The sequence below is a fragment of the Arachis ipaensis genome, chromosome B10 (assembly GCF_000816755.2).
Source record: "Arachis ipaensis cultivar K30076 chromosome B10, Araip1.1, whole genome shotgun sequence".
In the NCBI taxonomy this organism is placed as follows: Eukaryota; Viridiplantae; Streptophyta; class Magnoliopsida; order Fabales; family Fabaceae; genus Arachis; species Arachis ipaensis.
Window position 1 is genome coordinate 17313525 of NC_029794.2, and position 6111 is coordinate 17319635.

Below are 6111 nucleotides of genomic sequence, written 5' to 3' on the forward strand. Positions count from 1 at the left end.
ATAATTAATTCTTTTGAAAACTTTGGCTTGGTCTGGCTAAGTTTCAAACTTTTGGTAAGGTTTCAATTAAGAAAAAAATATAGGTAGACAATGAGAATATTAAACAATGTGAACAATGGATATGTCTGATGTTCAATTCAACAGGTATGCAGATGATTATGTTTATTATTTTTAATTGGATAATTATTTCTTTTGATTCGATTTACTCATGCACAGTTAACAGTTACAGCAGTAGTCAACACCTGTTCCTCTCCAATTTTCTGAGTTGGATGATAAATCACATTTTTATGGTATATTTTGGATTGAATTGAGTGGATTTTGTCAATTATTCTCACACTTATTCATGTAGATTACATGTTTTTAAGTTTCCTTCTTAATTTTGTGCTATGATTGAAAATATGCTTCTTTGACCTTAAAATTGCTAATTTTTAATCTTCTCTTATTACCCTTCGATACCGTGATATGTTTGTTAAGTATTTTCAGGGTTATAGGGCTGGAATGGCTTAGAGGATGAAAAGAAAGCGTGCAAAAGTGGAAGAAACACAAGAAATTGGAGTTTTGATAAGCTGGTACCGACGTGCACGCATGGCCAGTGTAGAATCCAAATGACGCGCACGCGTGGCTGACGAGTACGCGTGACGAGCGCCACATGCCTCAGTGAAGAGAAAACGCTGGGGGCAATTTCTGGGCTGCTTTTGACCCAGTTTCAGGCCCAAAAATGAAGACAAGAGGCTGGGTAGTGGAGCTGGACGGGGGATTCATCATTCATTCACACACTTAGGTTTTAGATGTAGAGTTCTAGAGAGAGAGGCTCTCTCCTCTCTCTAGGATTTAGGGTTTCTTTTAGTTTTATTTCTTCTCAAACTCATATTTTCATCTTTATTTAATTTAGTTTCTCTTCTACCTTTTATTATTCTAGCATCTTAGTTTATCTTCTCTTGTTGATTTTTTTATTTTTCCAATTTAGTTTATGAACTCTCCTTGTTAGATTTAATTCCCTTTTAATACAATTTGAAGTATTTCATGTTTATGACTTCTTTCTTTAATTGTTGGTTATTGATTCCTTGCGTTGTTAGTCTTAGATTTTAATATCTCTTATTAATTTTCTATGCTTTTATTTTGTGTCTTCCAAGTGTTTGATAAAATGCTTGGTTGGATTTTAGAATAAATTTGTGTGTTCTTGGCTTGGGTTGGTGATTTGGAGACTCTTGAATTGTCAAAATCTCTTGTTGATTGGTGGTTGAAAGTTGCTAGTTGGCTTGAGCTTCATTAAATCTAGTCTTTGATTAGGACATATGAACTTAAGTTTATCTTTCTCACTTGACTTTTTTTCAATTGCTAGAGGTTAACTTAAGTTGATCACACTTCACTGCACTTGACTTTTCCAACTCTCAACCCAGGCTAGGACTTTTCTTAGTCGTTAGTTTACTTTATTGCTATTTACTTTCTTGTTCAACAATTCAAAACCCCAAAAATACTTTTTCAAAACCAATAATAAACACATTTCCCTGTAATTCCTTGAGAGATCACCCGAGATTTGAACACTTCGGTTATTTTATTGGGTTTGTACTTATGACAAACAATTTAAACGTTGACCGAGGATTACTTGTCGGTTTAGAACTATACTTGCAACGAAGTTATTTTGAGAAATTCCTTACCGACATTTATCCTCTGTCATTGAAAAATGTAATTTTCTACGGAAAATTGCGTAAAAATGCATACCGATAAATTAGCCAACAATACCGGCTGAAATCTGTCCGATACTGCGTGAGAACAGTAAAAACTGTAGAAAAACTTAGGAAAATAATTAAAGTTGAAAACCGGACGCTAATTCTAAAGGTTCGGCCCAAAATTAGGCCAAACAAGCCAAAAACGCTAATGGATTGGACCGGACCCAAGTTGGACCCAAGCCCAACATATATAAGTTCATTAATGAACCCTTTCAGCCACAAACACACACATAAGGGTTAGAGTGGCTAAGGTGAGTTGAGAGAAGAAAGGGGAAGTTACTATTCACAACCACGTTCAATTGATCATAACTCGAGCTACAAGGCTCCAATTCGCATGTCGTTTTTGGCCACGCGAAACTCTTGCTGAGTCGTCAGTTCTATTCAACTTTTGTTGGTAAGGTTTCGAAACTCCTTCCCCATTCTACAGCTCTATAAATTTTGAAATTTTGGATTTTGGTTTGAGTGAATTTTTATAATTTTAGGTATTTAGGTACACTCTAGCACTTAGTTTCTATTGGATTTTTGTCCTAATCAACTGTGGGTAAGGTAAGCTTGTTCTTATCCCTTGTAAAATTGTGTATTTAGGAATTCTAGGTATTGATTTTTATGAATTGATTGCGTATAGCTTGATAATTGTGATATTGGGAGCAAGTAGAGTTGAGTTGGTGGATTGTTGATAACTTGAGGCTTGTTTGAGATCAAATTTTGGTGATTTTGTGCATATTGGGAATCGACCAAGGTATGGTCTCGGTTTTCTCTATGTAATATGTAATGTTTCGTGAACCTTAGGCTAGTGGACCATATGTTAGGTTTGGATTATTAATAATGTATAATGATTATTGGTGATTGTAATGAAATTGATGAATCGTGATGTTGAATGTTATTGTTTGATGATGGATATTGATGATAATGGATGAGCGGATATTTTATACGCTTTTTGGCATCATTTTCATATAGTTTTTAGTATGTTTTGTTTAGTTTTTATTGAGTTTTTATAGGTTTTAGTGTTAAATTCATATTTTTAGATTTTACTTCGAGTTTTTATATTTTTGTGCAATTTCAAGTATTTTTTTATTGAAATTGAGGAGTTGGAGCAAAAGTTTGATTCAGAGACAGAGAAAGCACTGCAGATGTTGTCTGGATCTGACCTCGTTGCACTCAAAAGAGCTTTTTTGGAGTTACAGAAGTCCAAATAGAGCGTTCTCAATGACTATGGAAAGCTGACTTCCAGAGCTTTCCAGCAATGTCTAATAGTTCATACTTTACTTCAGATTAGAAGGCCCAAAACTGGCATCCAATGCCAGCCTCTTGCCCCCTTCCAGGCGTCCAACGCCCAAAGAGCAGAGACCAGCGTCCAAACGCCCAGAGAGAACCCCTTAGCCAGTGTTCAACGCCCTAGAGGCCTCATAGCACATGGATCTCATCAAATCTCAGTCGAAACACTTACCAAATGGGCCCCATAAGTGGATTTTAGCACTAACTAGACTGTTTTACCCTTACTAGTCATCTGTTTAGTATTTAAGACTTATTTTACAATTCTCCAGAAGTGGGGAGACGCATAATTTACACCATATTTTGAGTTTTACATTGTATTTTCCTTTCGGTACGAGTTTCTAAACCTCCTAGGTTGAGGGGAGGAGCCCTGCTGAGTCCTATGAATTAATAAAAGTATTACTGTTTCTCTTCAATCCATGTTTGATTTAATTCTAAAATGTATACTCGTTCTTCAACATGGTGAATAGGATGATCCATGACAATTAGCTCTGTTCATCATACTAAGACCGCGTGCCTGACAACCACCCGTGTCTACTTGGGTTCGTGTGAATACGAGCCAGAAAAGTATCGAACCGCCAGCTTGATTATACATCTCTCAGACAGCTAATCCACGACTTCGTTGGGGACTTCTCGAGACACCAGTTCAGCCAATTTTTGGGGAGATTAGGGTCTCTGTGGTAGAGGCTAGAACCCAAAGATGCAGTATTCTCTGATCCGAAAGATCCGACCTTGTCTGTGGCGTTTTGAGTAGGATCATTAAGGAGAATGGACTATAACAGCTTCACCCTCAATCAGACTGGATGCGCACTAACCCTGGTGTTCAGATCTAGAAGAGATTGGCGAATGCAGCCGTACGGCGTTGATCACATACAGCCTGTAATAGAAGAAATCATTCACAACCAAAGAAGACAAGTAATACCAGAGTTAATTCAGAAAGACAAAGCAATTCCAATCCTTAACCATGTTCTTGTTACTGTTCACATTCCAATTCCCAGAGTATTTCACACCCTTTTTATATTAGACCTTTTTCACTCTATCAAACATTCAAACCAATAACCGCTTGGTTTTGCCTGACTAAGACCTGCAAGATAACCATAGCTTGCTTCAAACCACAATCTTCGTGAGATCGACCCTGACTCGCTCAGGTATTACTTGGACGACCCAGTGCACTTGCTGATACAGCTGTACGGAGTGTGGAGATTCGTGCACCAAGTTTTTTGCGCCATTGCCGGGGATTATTCGAGTTTGGACAACTGACGGATTATCTTGTTCCCTAGATCAGGTATTATTTTTAATTTTAGAGTCTTTTATTTTATTTTATTTTCTTCTTATTTTCAAAAAAATCGAAAACCTTTTTCAAAAAAATATTTTTCTTTTCTTTGTTTCTTTGTACTTTGTTTGAGTTTTATGTTCTTGTTCTTGTTGAGTTTTTCGAAAATCTTGAGTCTTTCTTTGAAAAATTTTTTCAAAAATAGTTTCTTTGGTAAAATCTTGTTTCAATTTTTAAGTTTGGTGTCTTTTTGTATTTTTCTTTATATTTTTCGAAAATTTTATGTTTGGCGTTCAAAAATTTTAAGTTTGGTGTCTTTTACATGTTTTTGTGTTCTTTAAATTTCTGAGTTTTGTTCTTTGTGTTCTTTTCAATCTTCAAAGTGTTCTTGTGTTCTCTTTTTGTTTTGATATTAAAATTTTAAGTTTGGTGTCCCTTTGTGTTTTTTCTTCAAATTTTTGAAAACTTGGGATCCTAGATCTAAAAATTTTAAGTTTTGTGTCTTTTACTTGTTTTTTTTCTTTCCTCATTAAATTAAAAAAATTCAAAAAATATATTTTCTTATCTTTTTAGTTAATTTTCGAAATTTTCATTAAAAATTCATATTTTAATTTCAAAATTTTTATCTTATCTTATCTTAGTTTTAAAAATCAAAATTCAAATCTTTTCAAAATCAAATCCTTTCAAAAATCTTATCCTTTTCAAAATCAAATTTCAAATCTTATCTTTTTCAAATCTTTTTAACTTCTCATCTTATCTTTTCTAATTTATTTTTTTTAAATTAAATCATTTTCAAATCTTTTTAATTCTTTTCTTATCTTGTTGACTTTTTCAAATATTTTTAAAATAAAATCTTTTCTAACCTTCTATCTTATCTTAATTTCAAATCTTTCTTAATTAATTACTTATTTTCTCTCTCTTCTTTTTCAAAATTTTCTAATTAATTCTTCTCTCTCTTATTTTCGAAAATTCTTCTCTCTCTCTCTTCTATTTTTAAAAAATTCACTAACTAATTTTTAATTCTTTTTAAATTATTTAACTTAATTTTCGAAATCAATTAATAAATAAAACAAAAATAAAAATATTTTAATTCTTATTTATCTTTTCTATTTCTAATTCTTCTCTTATTTACTTCTATTTATTCGAACTCCTCTTCCCCTATTTTCAAAGTATTCTTCTTCCTCTTCTTCTATCTTCACTTTTCTATCTTCCTCTTCTTTCTCCACATCTCACAGGGAGTCCTCTGTTCTTAAACAAAGAGCTCCCATTCACTTTTCTCTCTTATTTCTTTTCTTGTTTATGACTAGGAACAGGGATAAAGAACCTCTCTTTAAACTTGATCCTGAAACTGAAAGGACTTTAAGGAGGAGCTTACAACAAGCTAAAGCACAACACTCCGGAAGAAACCTTTCAGAAAATTTTGAACAAAAAAAAAGGAAGACATGGCCGAATCTCAAGAGGAAGCAAGAAAGGTTCTTGGTGACTTCACCATGCCTACCTCTGACTTTTATGGCAGAAGTATCTCTGTACCTACCATTGGAGCTAACAATTTTGAGCTTAAGCCTTAGTTAGTCGCTTTTCTGCAACAGAATTACAAGTTTTATGGACTTTCAATGGAAGATCCACATCAGTTATTAGCTGAGTTCTTGCAGATCTGTGATACTGTTAAGTCCAATGGAGTGGATCCTGAGGTCTACAAACTTATGCTCTTTCCTTTTGCTATAAGAGATAGAGCTAAGATATGGTTGGATTTTCAACCTAGAAAGAGCCTAGACTCTTGGAAAAAGATGGTTAATGCTTTTCTTGCTAAATTCTTTCTCCCTCAAAAGATGAGCA